Source organism: Fringilla coelebs, assembly GCF_963513975.1.
Source record: "Fringilla coelebs genome assembly, chromosome: 14".
NCBI classification, from domain to species: domain Eukaryota; kingdom Metazoa; phylum Chordata; class Aves; order Passeriformes; family Fringillidae; genus Fringilla; species Fringilla coelebs.
The window spans coordinates 20,683,124-20,710,217 of NC_140040.1; positions in this window are offsets into that span (position 1 = coordinate 20,683,124).

Genomic DNA, 27,094 nt, shown 5'->3' on the forward strand with positions numbered 1-27,094 from the left:
GCAGTGAGATGACTTTGCTTCCTCGTGGCTCAGCAGGAGCCAAAATAAATTAGTGGGAGACAAATCAGCAGAAAGAGGAAACAAATGCAGTTGTGCAGTGACAAATGTTTCTGAGAATGATATAAAAGTTCTCTAAATAGAAAATAAAACAGTGGCTCGTTGAGATAAGAGGGACAAATTTCTAATTATGCGGATGCTTTTGCAAGTGAATTTTTTTTTTCTTTAAAAATGCGATGGAAATACTTCAGCAGAAGGGCTGCAAAATGCAAAATATGATAAATAAACTGCTTAATTATTTTATTCAACACAGTGAATAATTAAGATAGCAATGCAGTATCCTGCAGCTCGCTGGTGAGGAGCTCTACAGAGACTTTTGTATAAAATGGTGAGAGGATGCTTGGAGAGATGTTCCTCTGCTTGGTGTAAAGGTGCAACCTTCATCTATTGATTAACTGTAGAACAGCTCTATCAGCTCTGTACATATCAGCTCCCTGAAGATCACAGAATTTAATCAACTGAGCTTCATTCTAGTGACATTCCAAATTCCTACCACAAAACCTGGGCAACTGTTATTGGAAGAATGTTTCGTTTGAAACTTTTAAAACCACTGGGTCCCATTTTTCAGTTTCTTTAATTTGGACCGGGAACTTTTAAGCCTGAAAGACTTGCTTTTAATTTCCAGGAACTAAACAGGGTCAGTTTATTACCAGGTGAAAATCCTATTCCTTATTTTCTGAGAAGACAGCCATAGAAAGGTGATTGTTGTGCTCAAGGGGAAGTTGTTTGGTTAGGATTTCCAGTAGCATCCAAGACAGCCAGGCAGGATTGCCAAAAAGTTTTCCAGGCCAGGCTGGACAGGGTTTGGAGCAACCTGATCTTGTGGAATGTGTCCCTGCCTGTGTCAGGGGTGATTTTTAGCATCCTTTCCTCCCCAAACCATTCCATGATGCTGTTTGAGAACACACACCCCTGCTGGGTGTCAGGCACAGAGCTCCTGGGAGCTCCTGGTGCCAGCAGGATTTCTGGCAGCCCCAGGGCATGCCCCGGGGCTCAGGGGCTCCCTGGGCAGTGGATGATGCAGTGGCAGAGCTCATGGTCATGCCACTACCAGAGGAGGAGGAATTGATTAGCAATAACACACTTCATTAGCACTGCACTTTCTCAATCATTGTAATTGTGGCTCTTCCCCTAAAACATCAAGTGGATCAGGTTTTGTTTCAACCAAATCAATCTAATGTGTTAGAATTTACATAATTTCCTCTCATTTCGTTTATGGAGCAGCAGGAATTTTAATTTGCATTGTCTGTATAGTCTATAATCAAAGTGTTAAGAGCACAAGGTTTATTCATTATGTATAGCATGTGGTGACAAATTTGCATAATGGGCCACATCTTGCTAAAATGTTCCTTCTTTCCCCACACCCACCTTGGCAATTTTGCCTATAAGTGATTTTCTATAAACCTAGTAATTCAATTACACAAGACTTTGAGTCCCTTGGAATATTTAGTGGGGATAAGTATCCCTATAAAAATTAAAAAGTGGATAAAATATCATACTGAAAGATGAGAAGGGCTACAGGAAATCCTTGAAAACTGGACTGTGTTTCCTGATTTAGGGAGAAAGCTGATATAAACCCATTGTTGCTGTTGCTGTAGAGTGAAGGTGAGTATTCAGAGGATGAATGGAAAGGTGCCTTTTATGTTTGTTTAGAGGCAACTCCTACAGAAACTCCTTCCTATGAAAACTTCAGGTCTAGGTTAGGGACTAAAAAGCCATTAGGCTATTAAGGTGCTGCAAATAAAAACCTCCATCACAGACTATTGTCTGCCAAGGCCAACATTTGCTTTATGAAAATGAAGTGCTTAGTGCAATTTAATTTTTTTAATAGAAGATGATTATATTTTAGTACCTAGAGGGAAAAAATGTAGGGGCTAAAAATATTATCTAAATGAGGGATGTAATGCATCCTTTGGTTTGGATAGCCAGGCCCTTCATGGAGCATCTCAGAGCATGAGTTCTCATTTAGACCTTCAGCTGGTGAGTTTTGGATGTGGCACCGTTTCATTTTCCCTTTTGCTGCCTGAGGATAGTCAGACTAAAATGGAGGAATTTACACTCATTTCTATTTTATCCAGCTATCTTACAATCCAACAGTATAAACAATATCTTCTATGTACTAACATGAGCAGAAATTCGGGTAGTACAAGATTTATCTAGCTTTGATCAAAGCAAAGCTCCTGACAGAAATGCAGAACATCTTTAGATGTTGACAGCCATGCTCTTTGTAAGAGTACATGGACAAGTGTTTCAGTTCTTTTAGGAAACGTTCATACAGATAATTTTGTTAACACATCCTTAAACCCCTCATCTGAGGTGAAGAGTTTAAAACTCCCAAAGTGCATTGTATTATTTTAGCTAAGAAAAAGGGCTGTGGGTGTAGTACATGCATGATGACTTGTGTTTGCAAGTTATGTAAGGAGAGGAGCAGACACAAATCTGACATTTGAATCATGAGTCTTTCAATCGCTGCTTGAAACTGGAGTGAAACTTTGACAAGGCTGTTGGCACCCAAAGTCTGCAAAAGGCTTTTAAACAGAGTTCTGTCACTGTGGATGCAACAACTGCAGACAGGAAAAGGAGAGGGAGCACTCTGAGTTCACATTACCAACTTTTTCAGAATAATGCCCAGAGAGAGGGTTGCTCAGTTGGCTAAGAGAGGTGCAAAAGACAAATGTAAAGCCACTTAGCCTTTGAGAGAAAGAAAATCCCAGGAAAGGGGAGGCTCCTTTTGCACTGGGTTCACCACCAAAAGGTCCTATTAAGTTGATTAAGCTGTAACACTGTCAAGCCCTAACAGTGCTCACTTTTTTCCCCAGCTTTTCACAGAAGTTGCTGTATGTGCTGCACGGTCTTTGAAAATGCCATCTCTGCTCTCCAGCTCCTCTGGCAAGACCTCTCTTGCCTACTTTCCATCTTTTTACTTGCTTACTTATTTTCCTACCATTTCTCCACATCCATTAAATGCTGTTGAAAAATCTGGAAGGATCTCCCAAGGTTTACAGAGAGAGACGCAGAGAAAGGGCAAGTCAGTCTGGGGTGTCTCTTTGCCCAGCCTATTCTCAGAGGTAAACGATGGGTGCTCAGGCTTCACGTCCTTAGAGTGCTCCTGAATGAGCTTCAGAGGTGGGGATGAGGGAATGTGTACAGTTTTTTAATTTGCTTTCCCCCCACCATACCCATTGTGGGCAGCTGCAGGCACCCCAGGCTGATCTTGCGAGCCTTGCAGAATATTCTTGTCAAATTGAAATCTCTCTTGAACCACATCAGGTTCTGGAATCTGCTCAAGCATCAGCACATCTTGCTGGTGATCAAGCACCAGCTGAAAAAACACCCAAAAATGGGAATGTCCCCGGAGCTCCTGCTGGCCGCCAGCAGGGAGCCACCCTGGCCAGGTGAGAATTGCTGCTCCCAAGAGGCCAAGGAAAAGCAGGGAAAAGTTGAAATATGGGAAGGGACATATATTAGGGGCAATCCCAGTTCATCCCATCCAAGGACATGCCCTCTCTGGGGAGATGCAGCTGGAGGCTGGGGGAGCCAGGAGCAGCTCTGTATCTGTATTAAGACAGGGAATTAAACCTGGGGGGGGACCACGAGCAGCCCTGTATTTGTATTAACACAGTGAATTAAACCAGCCAGGTCAGCTTGGGTAATCTCAGTCTGCAGCAGCACCTCTGAACTGGCTCTGTCCTCTTTCTAGGGGAATCAGAGCTGCTGAAGTCTGAGCAGTGCACTCAGCCTGCTACTGCCATGAGAATAAAATGCAATAGTCAGGGCAATATATCTTCACCCAGCTCAGCAGCTCCTGGCTGCTGCAGGTGCTATCGCTCCCAGCCCGCTCCCTGCAATTTCAGATACAGTTTTTCTTGTCCATGGCTTCAGCAGCTGTCATGTAGATCAGGCTCCAGCCCAAATCTCTGTCTGTGGCACTCAGTGAACAAGAAAAATGTGTTTTACAACTCAGTGTGAGAGATGAAAGCCAAATCAGATAAAGTTAAAATGTTTTACAAGTTTAGCAAGTTGTCTCTTGAAATGGCTACAGAACTTGGGCAGCCACTGAAACAAAATGTGCATGAATCAGTTGAAATAGCAGCTATTTGTTGTAAATGCTGCTATGTGCAATTAAACAGGACCACTTTTATTTTTGTAGAAGGCTATAGCTAATCCAGTCAGAGAAGTGCCTGGATCAGGGTAATCAAAACACCAAGTGCACCTCCTTTCTAGCCCCGGGGCAGGGTTTGGCACCCAGGCAGGGGAACAAGGGGATGCTTCACCTTGACTCAGATGGTGTGGTTTGGATTTACATTTAGGCAGGCTTGGGTCACTCACTGGGGTTGTTTTTCAATTTGTTCTCTTCTTTTGGAACATGGAATGGGATTTTTTTTTTTTATAATAGTATCATCCAGGGCTTTTACATTGTGAATATATTCCTCTTCCAGGATCTGTGCTTGATTTCTCTAGCTCTATTCTTACGGCACTTTAGGTTTTCCATCTTCTAGTGCACATCAGGAGCTTCCTATACTCAAACCTGTATGCTGCTTACCTGTGATGGTGTTTCAGGAGCTGCACCTTTTCAATGTCCTTCTTTGCCTGCCTGAGTCGAAGTCTAGAAATTCCTGGTGTTTCTTTTTTATTCAGTAGTGCATAGGGGCAATTTCTTTGATAATTTACATGGTAATATAGAAGTGAAAGTAGAAGCCCCTTGTCTTAAGTGCCATTATTTATAGGGTACTTTGAAACTCTTAAAAATATTGGCGTTGATAGCTGTCACAGGAAATAGATCTGGTGCAAATAGACAAAATATTCCACTAATGGTTCTTTCTCTCCTTGATCCTGTTTCAATTCAGGGACTATACAAAAAAACCACTGGGCTTAGACCTATTAAAACCTATTTAATAGGTTTTTGGAAACTTAGTTTTAAATCAGGGAAAGATCAGCAATATGACACTGCCAGCTCGAGAGGAAAAATGAGATGTCTTGTACCTGAAATAAGTGCTACAATGTGAGGCAATGGCTGTATTTTTTCCCCTGCCTGATTAGATTTTATAAATATCCTGCCTTGTTCAGGTGTGTTCTCATCTGCCCATCAGCAGTGCAGGGCTGTGCTCCCCTCGCAGCTGACAAGCAGCCAGCAGCTGTCAATGACAGCACTGGGATTTTGGCACCCTTTTTACAGCGCTGACTCCGTGCTCACAGGGTAATTATCTCTCGGCTCTGCTCTGTGGCACTGAGCACAGCGTGTGCATCACTGCTCCTTCCAGAAATTTCCCAAGAATTTCTTGTGATTTGAGGGGAAAAGGACCCTTCACTCCATGCATGATTCATGCAGGGGCATTACCAATAGCGGTTTCTTGTTTCTCTTTTCTGAAACGCTTTCAGTGAATTTTGGGCAGGTTAAGGCATTGGGATAGGGGGTGATAAGCAACTTTGTATATTCTTGGATAGCAAAGGAATCCCAGCACATATTTGTGTGGAAAGCATCAGAACTTTTGAGGATAGTTAATAGGGTTAAATGCAGGCAAAGGCAGAGCTCATGGAGGTGTTGCACCTAAAGCTTTTGTTTCATGTGAAGTTTGACCCTGCAGGAAGCTCTTTATGGGCTCCATCATTAGAGCTGAAATGTAAAATAGACTTAGCAGTGCCAGAGGCAAGAAGAACGTGGATCCTCTTTGCTCCATATGCCATTTCTCAGATGAAAGACAGATTAAAAATTCATTCTTATTTATAAATTTTCACCCCAGTGTTGCTTCATCTTCCACCTTTTCAGTGCCTATGTCTGTTTTTCAATATCCTCATACCATGCATTCCCTTTTCACATTCTTGATCTTCTTCAGCTCCACAAGATTCTTCCTGCTGAGCTGGCTCAGGTCTGAGGGTTCACAATGCCACATACAGTGGATTCCCAACCTCAGTTCAGGGTGTCCAGCACACTTACTACAGGGATCCACAGGAATCCTCCTTTTGTTATTGGCTTTGCATTTCTTTTCTTTCTTTCTTTTTTTTTTTTTTTTTAACTGTAATTCTAATTATTTCAAGCATGATTACATACTTCAGCATTTTGAGAGTACTAAATGCTGTGCAAAACCCTAAACCAGCCAGTTTAACTCCTCAGAACCAAACAGTGTCAGCCGGCTTTTGAAGAGGCCGTGGATTGCCCCAGGCAGTGAGGGAGGAGTGTTGGATTTCTCTGCCACAACCCTCGGGTGGCACCAGCCCAGGTGCTCCTCAGAGGAGTTTCTCCTGACAAATGATCAAAATGAAGCTGCCACAGCCCCCCAGCTCAGCTGCACAAGCTTCCTTTGCCTGAAGCTGCACTGACCCCTCCACACCAGGCTGTGCTGAGCCCTCCCCAAGCCACATCCTGGGTCAGTTGTTCCTTGTAAAGTCACTTGGAGGAAACACCACTGGAATGGGGACCTTTGAGTGAATGAATACAAAAACGTGTCTTAAAAGATTCTGATAAATGAAAATAAAGAGTGGAATTTGTTCTTCATCATCACACTGTTCAGATTTATTTGCCATCTTTTGGATCAGAGAAGGCAAATTCTATTTGCAGTGCTTTTTCTGTATAAAATATCCATTGTACTCTTTCAAATGAAATATTGCATGTTTGTTAAATTCCCACAGAGCCTGGGAAAACCAAGGCATGTATATTGGAGTAATGCACCTCTAGTGAAATCCATAGTCTTGTCCTTACAGTTTAAGAATAAATTTTGTAAAAACTCCTCAAAGTGTATCAGTTCACAAGATGTTCCCTGTATTTAATTTGTTCTTTTCCGACTACTTCAATACGACTGTTTTAGTTCTGATTACTTCTTTTTAAATTTTAAATAGAGAAAATGTAACAATTTTATTCCTGTAGTAAAATGTTCCTTGAGGAGGTGTGAGAGTACCATAGAATGAGACAAAATTCAGATAAAACTCTGCAATAATATCTCAAGGAACTGTTAAAGTTTTCAAAAGAAAGAACATTAAATTAATACAGGGTAGTAATTTCTTTCAAGTATTTTAATCAGATACTATGGTATAGAATTGCAATATTTATTTTTCTTATTCTTGAACTGTTATTATTTTCTCCAGGTTCTTTTAGGATAATGTTGTCAGGTATCTATTTCACTCATAAATCCAATAGTTGCATCCTTTATGCAGAAAAGAAAGGACATTTACTACCTTGAAGTGATGGTTTCTCAGATGCTAAAACAGGCAAAAATCATAAAGCGACAGACTTGCAGTAATTTTAGCTACTTATTTCCTGGAAGAAAAAAACCTTGAATTTTTAATTCAGAAGAAAATTAATTCCATCCCTTAGTATTCTTAGTAAATGACTCATGTAACAGTTTTCAGGCACCAGCAAATCTGTCTTCGGGTAAGACATAAGATTGAACTTCAGAGGAACTGCTGACGCCCACATGGTGTCAGTTGGACTCAGTTGACACTACTTGCCAAATTTATTTCTTTGTCTGCCTCTTGTTTCTCTGTAGGAGAATATGTGGATCTCTTGGAAGGCGCACAGAGCACGGAAACGTGCGTGCAGTTGGTGGGAGAGCCTTTGCTTTGTGTAACAGCAGTAGTAGCTCTCTTCAGGGGGGTGGGAACAGAGAAAATCCACTAGCCCAGACTTGTGGAGCTGTGGAATAGAGGTGGACTTCACAGGTCAGAGGTCTGACACTACTCCTGTTTTCAACATTACTATTTGTAATTAGTTTTAGTTCAGAACAGTGGCAGGAAAAAGAATTTTCTTCAAATGGCGCCGTTATCTCCTAAAGAAATGTACTCTCACCACACCGTCTGCTCCAAGTTTGGAGGTTTTTTATGGTTCAAACTTTAAAAAAGAAAAAAAAATTCTCATGAAGAAATGTTTTGGGTCCTGTTCTGCAGCAGAAAGTGTTTGCTGATAGAGTTCTGCCAGGATAGCTGTATCAACAACACTCCTTATTTTAAGCACAGAGTGTGCTGGCAAAGAAATGCTTTTATCGGCTCGTGGATAAAACTCATATGGCAGAAAGGACTTGGGCTCTGCCAGATGAAAAACTTCTCAGGTTTTTGTCTTACACTGTCAGGATGGGCTGAGGCAGCTCTCATGTAGGCTGAACCCAAATTTTCAGGGAGCCAGAGAAAGTGAGACATTGCTAATTTAGACATCTCTAAAGTTTCTGCTATTTTTTAGGCATTATTTCTAGAGTCACAGTTTTAAAGAAACACTGTTATCACCAACACAGAGAGGTGTCAGTGCAAGGGATTTAGGGTCTTGTAAAAACTGACAGAAAAGATTGATAGACTCTATGGTTAATGTCACATTTGCTAATCTAGAGACATCTGAGTAAAAAATGTGGGTTCTTTTCCTACCCCTGTGGATTCCTTTAGTGACTTGTTTTATGGCCTTTATCCAGGCCATTCATCTCTTTACACATCCCAGGTGGCTGTGCCCATCTCTTGGATTAGGTTTGCACATGGTTTTAGATACCTGGAGGCTTTAGGGAGATAGGTCCTTCTGTCAAGGCAGGAAGAGTTTCCAATCTAAGAAATCTAAAACGGATGAAGACTTTTCTTACATAAAAGTTGTGTGCTAACTTAAAAACCTGTGGATGTAACAGTGACCAGCAGTGTCCTTCAATTCAGAACCTTCAGGATCTGTATCTCACTAGCTCCATCATTATTAAATTAGCAAAATTAAGCACTTCATAGCTTGGAAATGCTGCTAATTGTGTCATTCATGCACCATGGGAGACAATCCTCAGTGCAAAGCACCATTTCCATTTCCCTCTGTATAAGCTCAGAAGTGCAGAATGTACTCACTCCAGGCCTGTGGTGTTTTTCTGAAAACGGAGCTGTTTATGGAGAGGAAGGACAAAAACAACTACAGAAAGTTCTCAACCATCTCTCCCAGGTATGTGTCTGGGTCTGCCCACAGCAGTTACACGAGGATACTGCTGCACCCCCTGGCTTCTCACCCACCAAGACATTTGCCAGCAGTGGCCCTAGAGCTTCTCTCGGCTGTGCAGAAAGCTCTTCATTATTGCTGGTGGCTGAGGGATCTGCCAGCTTCTTTCAGACTCAGCTGCCCGGCTTTTCTTTAGCTCAGAGCTGTGCCTGGTGCTGTGGGTTGGGACAGGCTCGAGCTGCTGAGCAGGATGAGACACCAAGGCAGATGTTCAAGGGGAAAAAGATGCAAGGGACAGGAGATGCACAAATGTAATGAGCATTCCTCTCCATGGGAGCCTTTGGGGGGCTATTTCCCTTTCAGCATTTTTGGTTTATATGCAATGAAACTGTGAGTTTATACTGGGGGGATGGAGTACAAATACAGGGTGAGGATCAGCTGGCACCAGATCATTTCTTTGCTGGTAGGTTGAGAAAAGTGCTAGATAAACATATCATTTATATTCTAATATATTGTATATTTTAGTGTAGAGTATGTATAGTAATAGATACTCTTTTGGCAATATTGTCTTTACCACGATTTTCTCTTCTGTTTGTTTGCTCTTCTTTCTCCAAAAGTTACATTTCATGAGAATGGGCTGCAGTTTTGGTTTCTCCTTTCTGTATATAGGAGACAGTTCTGACTCAATGTTTTATATTCCATTTTCTTTCCTGCTCTGTATTTCATAGACTGCTTTGGATTTTATTAGTTGTCTCAACTTCTCTACATACAAAAGTCACGTGAATTAAGCAAAACCTGTTCTTTGGTTTTGGGATTTAGGACTTAGGAAGTGAGTTAGGCCAACGCAAAAGAGTTACCAGGGCAGGTGCACAGAAGATACTTAAGGCTGTGAAAAAGAAAAGAACATGAAAATTTAAAGGCATTTAAAACTTGCTGAGTTTGGGATGAAAGGCAGGTGACACCTTGGCACAGCAGCTGTACTGAGGAGTTCCTGGCAATGGATTTTGGCCATCCAGAAAAAGCTGTGCTCTTCCTAAAGACACTGTGAGCCCCATCCTGCCTTCCCTCCAGCTGGAGCTGGTTCATCCTGAGCCCTGCTTAAACTGTGAGCAGTTACAGGGTGTTTTACCTCCAGCTAAAAATCCGACCTGAAACTGGTACTGAAAACGTATTTATTGCAAGGCAAGAAAAAAAATTACCATCAATTTATTGAATTGCAGTTCTTCCTTCCCAAGAACAGGAAGAATCTACTCTTTAGCTGTGTTCTGTTTATCTGGAGAGGTACTAAATGGTGATGAAGGAGGATGGAGTGCTGGCTAAATACTGCAGAGATGCTCCAATAGCAGCCTGAGCTTCTGTTCACATCTTACCAGGAGTGCAGAATAATACACCAGCATGGCTTCAGCTCTTAATAATTCTTCTAATGAGCCGAACTTGTGCTCAGCTTGTCTCCTTTTCCCTAATTTTGTGGACCTAAAATCTGAGTGTAAATCAGAAGTCACCTGGTTGCCTCTCATGATGTTTGCTGCTTCAGTGCAGCAAAGCCATTTATATTGTTGAATTATAAAAGTAATGCTAGAGCTGATATCTTTTTAGGCTTCATATCAATGGAAGTAATCTTGACCAAACCTGTGTGTCAGCTGAAGTGGGGGGAGTTACAAAAGCCCACGGTGCTGTTTGTCGTTGAGAGAGCCATCATGTTTGCTAATTGGAGCTAATGATTGCTGTAAATTGGGATACAATTAGTTTGGATTTGACAGCAGAACTGTTGGGTGTTCAACTGGATGGAGCTAATGAGAAATTCTAACTGTGATTATTATGGTTTATCCACACAGATGCTCCTACCTTGCCATAAAATCATGGCTGTGCGTTCTCCTTTCCTCAGAATTTATGTGGTAAAATTAAACAGGTGGATGTGATAGGAGCCAGGGAATGGCTGCCAGTGCCAGAGGGCAGGGCTGGGTGGGAGATTGGGAATGAGGAATTGTTCCCTGGCAGGGTGGGCAGGCCCTGGCACAGGGTGCCCAGAGCAGCTGGGGCTGCCCCTGGATCCCTGGCAGTGCCCAAGGCCAGGCTGGACACTGGGGCTGGAGCACCTGGGACAGGGGGAGGTGTCCCTGCCATGGCAGGTGGGACACTGGGTGGGCTTTAAGGTCCCTTCCCACCCAAACCATTCAGTGATTCTGTGACTCTAAGAAAAATACACTGATTTGGTGTAATTAAGAACACGCAGTAATTTTTTTTAGATTATTTTAATAGCAGTACTTAATTTGTTACAAGAATTCATTTAGTAAAGGTCATCCTGCTTTTCCATTTGCAGTATTTTTATGCAATAATTACATACTAACATAGTAATTGAAAATTAGCTATACTCAGCAAAGACTCGTGTATGGGATCAACTTTTCTCACCTCACTTGACTATTTACACAAGGTCACTGACATACATTGTGTTTATTTGGGGGTTATTTTGTGGGCTGTTTGGTGTGTTTTGAGCTGGGCTGATGTGATGTACAAGTGATGTGTGATAACCTTCAGTTTCTAAAAGGATGTGGAGTTCTTGGAGTTTGGATCCTGACAGGAATATTAGCAATGACAGCTTGAAAGGCTGCTGTGAATAGTCACACAAAATATACTGTTTCAGCAAGTGCACTCGATAATCTGGATTCAGGGAAGCATTTGCAGATACAGGACCTGAAAGTGTGGGAATTTGATCAAAATGTTTTAATCTGAAATGAATATTTATAGTACTTTGGCAATATTCGCACTTCTATAATGGCTTATGGGTGTATCAGATTAATTTCATTTTCTTTCTGTGGAAAAAGAATTAATTATGTGGGGCAAGTAGCTAAATAGAGATAAACTTTGCTCCCAGGGGGTTGGAGTGAGGTTCTCATCACAGCTGATGGCTGAAGTGGTATCCAGGAGCCCAAGGCACAGCTCTGTAAGGCAGAGCAGGGAAATCCACAGTTCTGCTTTTGGTCATAAAATCACAGAATCATTAAGTTTGGAAAAGTCCTTTAAGATCATCAAGCTCAACCAGGACCACCACCATGTTCACCACTCTGAGAAAACCCTCAGCATCCCACCAGACACTGCCCCTCCTACAGGGTCCCCCACTCAGCCTCGCTGTTCCATGCTCACAGTTATTTTTACATTTGTTTATGTTCTCTCCAGATCCAGAAATGAATCCATCTCTTTTTTCCCTACTTAAAATGTCAATGGACTCAAGAATCTAACAAGCCTTTTTTCCATAACACTGGGGAACTTTAAATGCTTGCACTATTTCCCTCACCCAAAGATGAAAACGAACTCGTGGGTCTTGCCTTCTGTCATGAAGTTGAGAAAATCTGGATTTAACACCAAGTGCTTGTAGAAAAAATTCGTTATAAAAATTTCCTAACAATTGCTAAAAAATTCCTAACAAAAGCTTATGATTAAAGCTGTCCACCCTTGCCATTAAGGCATCAGAAAGTTTGCAGCTAAGCCTTCCTGATGGCTTTTTAATGCATGAAACTTATTTTTAACCTTTTATTTATTTGCTGCAAGCTGATGCTTTCAGGTCTCTGATGTCATTTTCTCCCTGACATCTGAATGAGTCATAAGGTGCCTTATATTCATTGTTTTGTTATTTTCCCTGTGTTGCTGATGCATCTTTTGATCTACCTGGCTCACAGATTCTTAAGCTTGGAATTCAGCTGCAAGATTAAGTCCTGCAGCCTTAGACTGTTTACACCTTCTAATTTTTATTTACTTAATCGTGTGAGCATTTAATTAATACTTTCCAATTATTTCCATCAAGGTCCACAGATTCTTCATACCCTTCAATATCTTCTGTAGTCAGGACCTTTCATGATTGTCCAGTTAAGCTTCTAAGTACAAATCTCTCCTAAGTTTTAATATTTGTTATGTAGTGACCAAAAATCAGTGGGTTTTTGATTTTGTTTCCTCTGGAGTTACTGGAACTTTCTTAGAGTAACTTTCATTTTCCTGGTCATGATCACTGCTGATAACTGGATTCTGAAATTCAGCTTTTACCTTCCCTTAATGCCTCATGGATTTTATTATTGAAGAGTTTAGAATAAAAGGTAATTTTGGATAAAGGTTAAATGTAAGCAGGTAACTTTCAGGAAATGTCAACTTAATTTTAGCAAAATTATAAAAACTTTTTTTTTTGCAAAGCTTTAGAAGATGGGACATGCTCTGTTTCTTAAGGGCTGCACTATCTCCAGCATTTTGGACAGTGACCCCTCTAACCAAATTTGGGTGATAGTTTGGTTGAGACTATGAAAGTTGGATAAAAGTAACTTGCCCTTGAAGTTTTATTGACATCATTTTTATGTCCACACAAATTTGTAATGACAGAAGTTTGTCCTCTGACTTATTTAAAATTTCAGAATGTTTGATGATTTTCCAGCCTATAACTGAGCTAAAATAAGACCTATAAGGAACTCCCCTTCATCTGACTGACAGCACAGGTGATGCACCTAGACCCTGCCTGCTGCCAGCTGATGAACCCCCAAGGAAATTCTGCCTCTCTTTTGAACCTCCTCATCCAGAGGTTTTATTTATTTATTTGTGCAATTTACCTGTTAAAATTAGAAATTTTTGCTATTCTCTCATAATTCCTATAAAATTTCTGTATTCATCTCAGTCATTCTTACATCATTTTCTTATAAATGTTTCCAGCAAAGTAATCTTGGGTTCCTTCTGAGGCTCCAAAATGTTGTTCAAAACCAGAGGCATTTGTCTCCTCCTGGTTCATGTTAGTTCATGTGCTAGAGTAGATGTTAATTAACAGAACATTCTATAAGATCACAATTTCTGGATCCATTCTTCATTTTAAAATCCATGTCTGCTCTACAGCTTGGAAAAAAAAAAAAAAAACAGAGAGTGGCTCTTGCATCCTTGTTTCCCATGCAAGATCTTCTTTTTCAGCTGCTTAAAGTGCTCATTTTAAAGATTGTGCTATACAATTAACAGACAAGATTGTGGAAGGGAAAAGAGTGGCAGGAGCTCTTTTGGCTGTGAGCTGCAACCAAAGAATCCCAGAATGGGTTGGGATCATAAATCCCACCCAGTGCCACCCCTGCCATGGCAGGGACACCTCCCACTGTCCCAGGTGCTCCAGCCCCAGTGTCCAGCCTGGCCTTGGGCACTGCCAGGGATCCAGGGGCAGCCCCAGCTGGTCTGGGCACCCTGTGCCAGGGCCTGCCCACCCTGCCAGGGAGGAAGGGAAGAATTTCTCTCTCATATCTGCTCTAACCCTGCCCTGCTTGAGCTTTGTGCTGCAGGAAACCAGCAGTGAAGGAAAAAGAGGCTGTACCTTGCCTTGGTCCTTCCCTGCCCTGCAGCTGGGTCAGGTGTGCTCCCAGTGTGGTTTTGAGGAAGTTTCATATTGTGCTGCCCTTTTTACGTTATTTGAGACAAAGCTCAGCCCAGCCCCTGATGTGCAATGCATTTCTCTTAGCAGCAAGACCTAAGGAGTGTCAGCCAGGGAGCTGCTGTGCCTTTGCCAGCAGCTGACTGACAGCAACGGGAGCTGAAGAACAAGACACAGCCTTGCAAATCTCATTTTTCTGCCTTGCAAATGCATATGTACTGCCACTGAAACATGCTGAAAGCCCAGGTAATTTCATCATCTGGTTCAAAATACAAAGGTTCCATGTCCTTTAATTGTGGGCAGTAACCTTTATTTCAGTGCTCAAATTATCTCTTCTTTTCTCCCCCTCTTTAGATCTAAACACATATCAAATCTGTTTGATCTGCAATGCCAGATCAAGATATTATTTGTGTGGAAGGCAGTAGAAAACATTGTGAAGTATCTCAGTATTTCTCGATACCAGCTTAGTGGGTAAGCTGCTGTTGCTTTAAAAATATAATGTGAAAACTATAATGAGAAAAAGTTTGGATTTGGGCCAAAAAATTTAAAACCTTTATGGTGGATTAAACTGTTTTGCAACTAAATACTGCTTTTCTCTGAAACAACCCATTCCCTCACGCAGCTAAATACTGCCATATGTTTAAATTCTTGCAGGCCTCCTAAGGCTGACCCAGAAGAAATGTCAACAAATGTTTGTGAGTCCTTGTGGCCTTGTAACATTTCCTTTAAAAAGTGAAGAATGGAACAGCAGGAGCTGTAACACTCCCCCAGAACAGACATATGAAGGCATATGGCTGACATGGGAGCCTGCTGGCTCTTCCAAGATTGCTGGCTTCATTTTTAAGGATTTTTTTTTTTTTAAATTCCTCAAGACAGCTAAACTTGTCTCTCTGTTTAGTGAGTTGCTCTGTTCTGCTCAGAGCTGAGTTTGGGATGCCTGGGGTCCTGGACAGCCCCTGCTGTGCCATGGGAGAGCCCAGGGGATGTTCCTAAAAGTGGCAGATGGGGAAATCCAGGGAGGGTGAGATGTGGTGGCTCCGAGCGGGGGATGTCCCGAAGGATCTTCAGGCAGCTCTGCACACACAGGAGCTTGGGTAGCTGGGAAGGTTTTCTCTGTAGAGCATTAACCCAGTGCTGGCTCTGCTTTTGACAATTAAAAGAAATTACATTTGCTGAACAGTGCTGAATAATTGCACTTAGCTTTCGTTGCAAAAGTGGGTTTATTACTGCTTAACTATAGGGTTTGAGTTTGCTGATATGGGGGATGATCTTCAAATGTACAGGATCTCAAGTTTTGAATTGTACAAAGTCTAATGACTTCCAATAGAATTTGTGCTCAGAAAAATCTTTGATGCCTTGCATCACTTTTCTTCTTCCTTGTAAATGTCCTTTCCTCCAATTATTATTTTAATTAATTGAAATATTCCTGTGCTGTACTGAAGTAACTCCAGTCCTGGAAATCTCCAGGGCACGAAACAGCCAGAAGGGTAAAAACCAGGTCCACAGCTCAGCTTCCAGCTGCCTGTGATTCATCTTCCTGATTTTCCTCCCTGCTCCTAAGGAACTTGGGAACATCTGTGTCCATAAGTCCAGCACTGCAGGTTTTTGTGTCTCAGAGGCTGCTCCAGGCCAGCTGGGTGAAATTGTGGATTATCACATAGAGAAGGAAGAGCAGTGACCATGCCTTGGGTACTCATTCACATTCCTTTCCCTGATGAAATACCAGATTTTACTCTCTCCAAGCTGTGACTTTTGGTCACTTTTGTCTCAGTCCATTGTACTGGATTTGTGGATGTACAGTGCTTTAGACCCTGAAACCTTGACCTTTTGAGTTACAGCAGTGGGGGTTTCTCAATACCACAAGATATTTCTTCACAAAGTATTTTGGAAGGTAATTTATGTAATTGCTCATAAAATTATACTGTCTGGATGTGGGGGACTAGTGAGGTCTACAATGTGGCTGGGGCAGTTTCTGTGCCCTGAAAGATAAGAACACAAACCCAGCCTTTGAATAAAATGCAAACTATAAAAGGAAAAATCCAACATTCAGTGGAGTTTCTATGGTTTATTCTTCATACTTTTTTTTTTCTCTGGGCACTGCCATTACAGTAATAAGAAAACAATTATGTAAAAACAATGAACATCTTGCATGAGATTGACAGAATGAATAACTAGATTTCTTTGTTTGAAAGGGAGTGGGGAAGCTTATTATTGGCGTTTGAAACCTCTCAAATGAATTTTGTGAAGTGTTCAGCCACAATTTAGCATGCAGAACGCTGTCTGTTAGAAAGGGCTGCAGTATAATTATCATTTCTGTGACTGGAGAACCAGAGAGGTGTTGAAGCTGAGTTGTCCAGACTCTCAGGTAAACTCCTTAGGGGGCTTGTTTCCATGGACTCTGGTTGACACTATCTGAAAATGCAATAACAGGTTTGTTTAGCCATGTTGAGCTGTCAAGTACTCATAAGTCTCATGAACTCGAAGCTGATAGCACAGACACGAGTGTGTGTTTATGTTCTCCAAGTGGAGAGCTCACCAAATTGAACATTAAGTGTGCAGACAGCCTCAGTTTGGCTCAGTTCCACAGCACACATATGGAAAAAGGTTGGCTCCTTGAAGAAATAATAATATGGCCATCTCATCCTGGGCTTAGAGCATCTCAGCGATGGTAGGGAGAGTGAATTCCCTCCCCTTCCCACCGCTCCCAGATCCAGGTGGTAATTGCTGTCCAGCTCCTGGAGCTGAGGGGCAGAGCCCGTGCTGACAAAGCCTGCTGTTGGCAGTGGCACCCCAGCCCAGCCCCGTGCCAGGGCTGGGTCAGCAGCTCTGATCAGCAGCCCTGTGCCCCTGTGGCTGGGCACACTGTGCCATGCTGGGCACGTCGGTGCAGCCTCCGCTCACATCTGCCAGCAGTGCACCGTGCAGACATCCCAGCAAAGCTGCCCAAGGCCACCCAGAAGGCTTCACTTGTGGCCTGGAACATTCTTCCACCCCTCTCCAATTCAGTTGGAAAGGAAGAATGTTGTGTGAGAATTATTGCACTTATCTACTTTAGACAAGCCTTTGGCAAACAGGCTTTTCTGTGCTTTTGAGGAGAGTCACAGTTCTGCAGAGCTGGTTAAGAGACTCCATTATTGTGAAGTTATCTTTGACTTTTATTAGTAATTAGGAGCATGGAATCACAAAATTATTTGGCCTAGAAAAGCCCTCCCAGCCCAGGGAGTGCCAGCTGTGCCCGATGCCCACCCTGTCCCCAGAGCCCTGAGTGCCACCTCCAGGTGACACCTGCAGGGATGGGCACTCCAACCCTCCCTGGGCAGCCCCTGCCGAGGCCTGAGCCCCCTTTCCATGGGGAAATTCCTGCTGTGCCCACCCTGAGCCTGCCCTGGCCCAGCCTGGGGCCGTTCCCTCTGCTCCTGTCCCTGTTCCTGGAGCACAGCCCGACCCCCCGGCTGTCCCCTCCTGGCAGGAGCTGTGCAGAGCCACAAGGGCCCCCTGAGCCTCCTTTGCTCCAGGCTGAGCCCCTGCCCAGCTCCCAGGGAGGTTATTTCCATGCAGTCTTCCTTTTTCTCTAGGGATGTTAACACTGGGCACTCCTTGCTCACTCCCCAAAAAAAGCTACTGAAGCATGGGGAGTAGCTGTACTTCTGAAATCTGGTGAAACAGTGGAGACAGGTTCTCACCATTTGGCCAGCGAGGGTTTGTTGCTTTGTTAGTGTTGTTTTCTGTTGGTTTTGTTTTGGTTTTGTTTTGTTGTTTTTTGTTGTTTTTTTTTAATGATCCTTTTATTTTCCTAAATATATCCTCTTGTTGGTTGAATATAAATTTACCACATGATTGCCAGTGGTACCCTGGAGCTCATTTATTGTTATTTAAAGCACTGCCTACAGCACCTAGGACTATCTCCACCAGGCAATATCGCTGACAGATACCAGCAGGAATTTCTCCCTAATTGTGCAGTGTCTCTGGAATATGCAGAGCACTTGCTCTGTTATTGTTTGGTTGTGTGTATTTCTACTTCACAACCATTGCTTGGAAGAAACCACCTGATGCACTTGCTTGTAGCTTGTTATAATTACACCACAGAAAATGAAAGCTTTGGGCGGCATAATGAAGAGCAGACAAATGTTAAATATTAATATTGTCAACGATTCTGGTTCATTTTGGCTGTGAACTTTTGTGTTATGAACATGTCATTACCTGCTGCAGCTGAAATACAGCTATGTGCTCAAGTTACAACTCAAGAACAGATGGGAAGGCAGGTTAGCAGATAACAAAGTAACTCCATAAAAAATATGAGGGTATTGTAATTTCTGGAGTGATATCCTGAAATGATAGGTGGTGGAAAATCATGTCATCCTTGCTATAAATATTGCTGAAATTCTGCAATAATCTATTTGTTGTGAGTAAGACCTGCACAGCAGGCATCAAGAAATGCTCCTAGTCCTTTCTCATCTCCCAGGTTCTTACTCAATCAGTATTTAGCTCTGTTTTTAATGGATAGTATGGATATATACGGATATATAAATATAATTTATTTAATTGATGTTTCTTAATTTTAATGGATATTTCTTAAAATTATATACATATATATAATATACATAAAAATATGTGTGTGTATATATTATATATACACAAATAAATTATATTATTACAGTATCAAAATATCGGTTGCTCAGTATTGCTCAGTCCTGAAAACTGAAATTACCAGTTGAAGAGGATTCGGGGGTTGTTTCCCTTTTTGAATCAGTAATGTTTATCTTGTCCGTGTCTGCACTTCTTTAGGCTTTCTTTTGTCCACATTTAAAAACTGCTTCATGGACAAATTAATGTGCTTGACATTGCCTTGTCCTTGATTGAGAAGCCAAGTGTGTAATGTCCTTTGAGGAAGCACAAAAGGAAATGAGGAAAAGCCAGTGAGGAAGGACAGAGACAGAATGGCTTCTGGGTGACCTAAAATGAATTTACAATCCATTTTCCCTTCCTGCCACCCTCCCTAGATCTAGACAAGCTGTGACCTCTGGGAGTCTGGGAGGAGAATGGAATAGGAATAGGCAAAGGGATAGATTTGGTGCAGAAATAAGACTGAATGAAACTTTTTTAAAAGCCTTACAAATGTTTGAAGAGTCATTGCAGGGTTGGCAATAGGGTCCCCAGAATGAATAATGAATCTTTCTGGGCTGACAGAGATATTCAGTGAGTTGAATGAGGCTCACAGAAATTCAGAAACATCAGATCTCTGGGGTGGCTTTGAACAACTCCTCTTTGCTTTATTTATTAATAAAAGGAAGAAGGTAGGAAAAAATGTCCCTGAGACCAAAGAATTCTGTCTCTCTTGAGTCTCTTGGACAGACTCTGAGCTATTCTCCTTTATGGTATCTCTGATGTCCCAGAATTATTCTTCCTTGGGTGTCTCCAGTGGACCTGGAACCAGCAGGATGATTTTGTAGAACATTTATATAAAGATTTTTCCAAAGGTTAGTTGAATTTAATTTCTGTGCAGAGTGTCCCCTACAGCTTGACTAATGGGGGCATTCAGCATATACTTCAGTGGCTCTCAATTTTTAGGTTTTCTTTTCAGGTCACTAGAAGAGATTGATAAAAGAGAGCAGAAGAAAGCCAGAGGAAAGAAATAGAGAACAGCCTCCTGAAAGATAATATAAATAGAGCAGCAAATGCTAGTGAAGACAGCCTCTGCTATGGATTTGCTCTAGAGAAAGGATCTGGCCATTCATGTTTAGTGGAAGAAAAGCACCAAAGAATAGGAAAATGGCAAGGGGAGGACGCAAACCAGGAAAAAAACCAAAACTGTAGGGCAAATTTGCCATAAAAATCTTTCAGTGCTGACAAACTCCCAATCCGTGGTGTCTGACATCTGCTGCCAGTGGAAGCTGAGCTCCAGTGTGACTCAGAAGGCTTCAGAGCAGCTCTGTGTGCCTGCTGCACTGGCAGGAACTGATTTGGTATGCTCTGCATGTAGAATTTGCTTTTCCAAGAGAGAATATATACGAGCCTTTTACTGGTAGTGGCTCGAGAACAAAGGTTTGAGATAATCTGCTAGACAACGAAAAAAAGTCAAGTTTTTAGAGTACTAATGAAGTGCTTTTCCCACATGTAGATAACTTGAATTATATAGAGTGTGGTACATAGAAATATTTATTTAAGCACGAAAAACTTGTATAATTTTTAATTCATATTTATTTACGTGCGTATACATCTATATAAGTGTGTATGCACGATAAGTCTGTAGCTGATTGCTGTGGATCCAAAATGCTTCCAAATTTAGATTTTAGAGGAAGCTCAGGGAAGCTGGAAACATTGAAACAGAGGACTTGATTTGTGATATTTAAAATGACAGAACACACCTGCCTGCAGGCCTCCCCATCCACTTGCATTCCTGGTACCTGGGTAGGACAGGGCTGCAGCAGCATGAGGATAATGAATACAGACTTCCCCCTCCAGGGCCCATCGTTTGCCTCCAGGCCCTTGTGACCCAAAAGCAAGAAAAAGCTGATAAAGTCATTTTGTGTGGGTGAGCACAGGACTGGGCACTCATGTGATTTGCAGAGGGCTTTTGGAGGGAGGTTAATTTGTTCCTTGTGAGCCCACATGAACCTTTCCTGTCCTGCTGGGTAATTTGGCCTCAGACGGGTGAGATTTGGGCTTTAGTCTGCAGGCTGCTGACATCCTGCAGAGCACTGAGACGTGGTTTTGTCTCTCATGAGAGCACACAGCTACCCTGCTCCTGCGCTTCCTCTCTGCCTGGTCGGTGCTCTCCCGGCTGGGTGTTGGGGTGGTGGCACTGCCATCGGCAGAGCTGCTCTGCTCTCCCGGCCGGCTGTTGGGGTGCTGGCACTGCCATCGGCAGAGCTGCTCTGCTCTCCCGGCCGGGTGTCGGGGTGCTGGCACTGCCATCGGCAGAGCTGCCCTGCTCTCCCGGCTGGCTGTTGGGGTGGTGGCACTGCCATCGGCAGAGCTGCTCTGCTCTCCCAGCCGGGTGTTGGGGTGCTGGCACTGCCATCAGCAGAGCTGCTCTGCTCTCCCAGCCGGGTGTTGGGGTGGTGGCACTGCCATCGGCAGAGCTGCTCTGCTCTCCCAGCCGGGTGTTGGGGTGGTGGCACTGCCATCGGCAGAGCTGCTCTGCTCTCCCAGCCGGGTGTTGGGGTGGTGGCACTGCCATCGGCAGAGCTGCTCTGCTCTCCCAGCCGGGTGTTGGGGTGGTGGCACTGCCATCGGCAGAGCTGCTCTGCTCTCCCGGCTCCCTGCCTGTGCCACAGCAGCGCGGGCGGACAAAGGATGGGAGCACCAGGGGAAATGTTTGGGCAGAGTTTAAAGTCAGAATAGTTCATAAGAAAGTGAAACAGGCTGGTAACCTGCTGAGAACAGAACCTCGTTTGTGTGAAACCTTCTCCGCAGCTCTCGCATTTTGTCCGTCTCCCACGCGGCCTGCAAAGGCATCCCCTCGAGTGGAGAGGGGCTCTCCTGCTGGACAGAGGTACGGGGCTGTACAACATTTGAGGCAAATTCTGCTTTCGATCCTCATTTTAAGTCAGGCTCCTTGGGTTGAGAGCAGCTCCTGCAGGCCTGAGCCCTGTGTGTGGGCCCGGGCCTTGTCTCTGCCTTGCCCTGTGTGTGCTCCTGGCTCAAGGTGAGCACAGGGCAGGGAGAACAGCCCCAGCAATGAAATCAGAGTTATTTACCTGCCCACACACCTGTCACTGGGGCTGTGGGGGGAAGGCAGATGATCCCAATTGCTGCTTTGTCCCTTCTGCTGCAGCTCTTGCCCTTTGCTTGGTGCTGACCATCTTTCAGCACAAGATGGGAACCCTTACATGTCCATGTCCACACAGAGACCTTGGTCATGCTGCTGCTGTCAGCTGTGAACACTAATTAAGTGACAGCCTTAATAACCTAAATGAACTTTGAATTTGGAGCTTGCTTTCAGCGGTGCAGTTGGACCAGGTGTCCTCCAGAGCCCCTTCCCGTCTGAATTATCCTGGGCTGCTCTGATGCTTGCTGACTGTGGGATTCCCATTGCTTGGCTCAGCTGCCTGGAATCAGAGGAAAAAACAGTTTCTCCTGCAATTCCAAGCATGAGCTTATTTACTTGCTAAGATAATGGCTAGCACAGGGCCAATTTTCATACAGCCAAGGAAAATCACCCTGGTCAAGGCCCCCAGATGTGAGTTCTCCAGAAGGGTTAAATAATCCCTGTTGTACACTGAGACTTAAACCCCAGTACAGATCCATTTTTTTATACCCAAACAGAGATTACTCTACATAAAAATATGGTGTGGTGCTGTGGTGTGTAGTAGGGCCTAGAATAAAACTCAGAGAGCTGACAGGAAGCAGATTTTGTTGAAGCTGTGTTCCTGAAATGCAAATTGCAGAAATGATCATAATAATTTTATGCAAATTATATTTATACAGATGATCCAGCTTCAGGAGAAAGGGGAGTTTGGGCAGAGCATAGCAGAGAGCAGCAAACACCAAAAACAGCATCAGGGAAGTCAAGTGTAAATTTTATTTTAAGACAGAACTTATACCTACATCTTTAGAACAGTGAATTATTCAGTGAGGAGAGAAGTGAGAGAAAAAATGGGGAAGCTCTGCACCCAAACAGCAGAGATCCTCAGCTGGCATGTGGGAGCTCTGAGTTTTATAGGGATTAGTGCATTTTTCAGAGATGAAATGTTTTATAGTGTGCCTTTGCTCACTTTCAGCAATGGCTCCAAGGTTATGTGACGTGTGGCAGGGCCAGACTGCAAATTCATGATAGAACCATGGAAAGCTCACATATTCCTAAACCTTTGTGACTGTGAGCTCTAACCTGCATAATTTAAATTTTAAATTACATTAGCTTCCTTTCTTTTTCTTTTTCTTTAAGTTTTACCATTATTGATGTTGTTTATTGCATACATTCTCAATATTTAATTTGAGTAATCTGTTTCATAGGTTATGAATACTTGCATTTTTTGAAGGCTTGTAATAATTAATCACGGGGGGAAAAACCCCTTGAGCCACTCAGTCCATTGGCCTGGGCTGTGTAAAAACCTTGTTCCTGTATTGGATTTGAATAAGTAGTTTATGATCAACAATTCAATCAAGAAGTTTTAACTTCTCCAGGTTTTAATTTAGCCATGCAGATGTCTCTGGCGCTCTGAATATGATCAGCACTCTTTGCTTGAGCAATAATTTAGATTATTAGGGCTTTTCTTTAATCATTGTGTGTGGTGTCACTTGTGTTTCCATAGGCACTTCTCCAGCAAATTGTAATCAAATAACCATTTATGTGGAAACCTGAGGCAATGGAGTTCTGACTGTGCTAGAAACGCTTTTTGAAGTGTCATATTTATGCAATGTTTTAGTCCCTTTCAGTCATTTCTGTGATATTTACCAGAATTTTCATTGGGCTTGAAAAGAGTTGCAAAAACCTGGCACCGTTTCATTTCAGAAACTCATCCCTGATGCTTTTGGATTTCTCTGTAAGTGGGACCTAAACATATGTAGTTAGAAATCCACAGTTTAAATACTTTTATGATTGTGAGCAATTTGTCTCTATTTCATTAAAATCTCAGATACGCTCCCAAGTTTATTTCTGGAACTTCTCTTCTGGAAATATTTAATTTTAGGGGCACAGTGGGTGCAATTTTTCTCCAATTTGAGAGCTTTGTGGATTTCTAATATTTTTCATCTCTTTTGATAAGAGTAATGTACCTGGGTGTTTTTTAGAGGGACAAATGAGTTGCAGTGCATCAGGAAAAGGGAAAATGAAAATAAACAGAGGTTTGGGGTTGTTTTGGGTTTCCTCAGCATAAATCTCATCTTTTCGGTGCACGTCGATTGTATCGGTTCATTCACGTTGCCAAACGGCCCCCAAAGCTGTGAATATTTATTTAGTGCTGTTCCTAATCGTTGTTCTAATAGGGAATTATTTGGGTACAATGAGAGACATTTGTAAATGAAGCAGATAAGCGCTTTGGCAGACAAGGAGTGTTTTGTCCAGCACAAGAATTCTATTGTCCGCTGCTTTAGTTGTCAAGTGCCTGGGGAGCCCAGGATTTATGGGGATGTTACAATGGCCCTTTCAGAGGGGACTCTAAGAAGCTGTGAGATTCCGTTCCTCTGCTTTTCAGACTCCCAAATCTTTTTGTGGTGCGAGGACAATGCCGGATTCAGCTGCTGCCCGGGCCGGTCTGCCATGGGCATTGTGCAATAATTTCCAGGGTGACAATGGGCCGGGCTCTGCCCGCTCCCGCTCCCGCTCCGCCGGGCGCGGCGCATCCCCGGCCGCCCCAAACCCCTCGTTCGGCCGTGTGCCCTAAAGAGCCGCTGTGGCAAATCTCTTTGGAGCGCTGCAACTGTAATGGATTATTTTTTTTTTTTAAGTTTTCTTGTAATTGGACTTTGAAACAGCCTTCTGTAAATACAGCAGTCGGGGGGCCTTGGCTTTTTGCCCTTTTGTAAGCGTTATAAAGTCATTAAAACTCCTGAAGGCATATTCAGCTGCAGAGAAAATAGGAAAATAAAAATGTTATGCAGTAAGTAATAGGCATCTGATAAATGAAATGGTAATAGGAAGTAAATAGGTATCTGACACCTAAATATCAATTACTCAATTAAACTGTTCTGTCTGCAGTCACAAGGATGGAAATAGTCTCAGACTATGTTTGTAATAAAAATTGACCTCTGGAGGAGTTTTTCTCCTTGCTGGATGTTAATATGAACATTTACTTACTTCTAATAATGGTTAATGCAACAAAAAGTATCAGTTTGTAACCCCTGATATTTGTAGAAATGCAGTGTGACTGCAGAATAGGGGCCGTAATTGGAGATGAAATGGTCATTTGCCATTTATTATCTTTTATTCTGTAAGATGCTTCCAGCCCAGCCCACTCTGTGGTTCCACGATTGGTGCCTTTGCTGGTGGCCAGGTGGATCCACGGGGAGAAGTTAATGGAGCTGCAGGTCAGGTGGGGATTGAGAGTGTCTGTTGTCAAATCTCTGAGGCTTTTAAAGACAAAAGAGCTTAAAAAATGGGACGGTAGGGATGTTTAAGAGGATATTTTGAGAAGTCCTTATCCAAGCAAATTCAAATGTCTCGGGCATAAAGGAGTCTTGAGCTGCAAAGTCATCCATAAAGGTATTGTTTTCTGTAAAGATACTGAACAAATGCTCAAAATGAGGGAATTTATTCAGTTTCAGTCATCCATATGAATTGTGAATTAGTTCAAAAGGGTCCTTTAGTAAAAAAACCTTGCAAAATGAATATATTTCAAAGTGCCGTAGGTACTTCATAGCATGAATTCGTGGAGTACTTTTACCAACCAAGTGCTTTTATATTAGTGGCTCAGTCATCACACAAACCATCGCTCCATCAGAGCTAAACCTTAGCAGAAGCCACTGTCCAGGGATGTGCTTTTATGGCACATGTATCCCAAATTTTTAAAAAGGACTCCATGTATTTCTAGTCTTGAGGGGCCACAGAAGCCACATGACTTTATTTCTTCCTTTGCTGGAGCAAGAGTGAAATATGTTTGTGCAATACTGAATACAGAACAGCCAGTCAATGCCTGTTTCCTTTCCAACACTTGTGCTGGGAACTCTGAAATTCCACCTGTGCTGCTGAACTGGGTTTTTGGCAATTAAAACTTGATTGGTTTAACAGGGGTGAAAAGTGGGTATAAAATGAAGGATTGATACAGATGAGGTATCATCGACAATTAAACACTACAGAAAATTACTGACTTGGATCTATCAGCCCAAATTACAGAGGCTATTTTTTAATCATTAAATAATTAGTTCTAGAAATTTTCAGTGAATGCATTTGGAGGTGCTAGGGAATCTAGCCTGGTTTCCTTGGCTGGAATGGATCTCAGTCCTAGAATTCAGTTAGGGCTGTTTAAGTGTCTGTCAAGGTCTCAAATGAACCTCGGGAATGCAGTGTCTGCACCAGTAGGTAACAACAGATCACACTGAGTATTTCCTTTGCATTCAGTCACATTAATTATATTTCATCTATATTTTACTTGTGTGGGGACATTCTCAGAAACACCTGGGATGATGAGGTGTGAAATGATGAGGTGTGAGGATGACTGCTCTGGGAAATTGTGACCATCCTTAATTTACCAATTTAAATTCAAGACTTGTCATGAGAAATGATTCAGCAGGTTTCTTTTTGTTCCTGCTCCCTTTGTCCAGACTGGCTCAACTTCCTGCCCCATTTATGAAAGAATTGTAACCACTGAAACGGCTGTAGATGAACTTCTTACAGGCAGAGGCACCTCTTACTTGTTTGGGGTTTTTGTGGGTTTGTGATTTTTGGTTTTTTTTTTTTTTTTTAATTGTTTTGTTTTTTGTTTTCTCTTACGTATTTTTTCACTACTGTAGTGGCAGTTCCACTTCCTAAAATAATCTTCTCCCTTTTCCATCGTAATGATAAACCCACTAATTTTCTAATATTCCTTTAGAGCACTTAGAAATGTTCAAAGCACGTCTTGCTGGTTAATGGCATCTGCAGCTGTTCGTTTTTCCACTACAGTGTGTCTTGTCTTGGATAACATTGCCAGAACAGATTTTTTTTCATAGATAACACAAAAGAGATGTGAAAGAATTTTGATATGGCCTCAAGCATTTTAGTTATGGGAACATTGCAGCAAAAGTCAGTCTTAAATATCCCAGGTTGGACGGGGCTGGGATGGTGGGAGTTGTCCCTGCCCATGGCAGGGGGGCACTGGGTTGTTTTAAGGTCCTTTCCAAACCTGGACTTCTGTGAT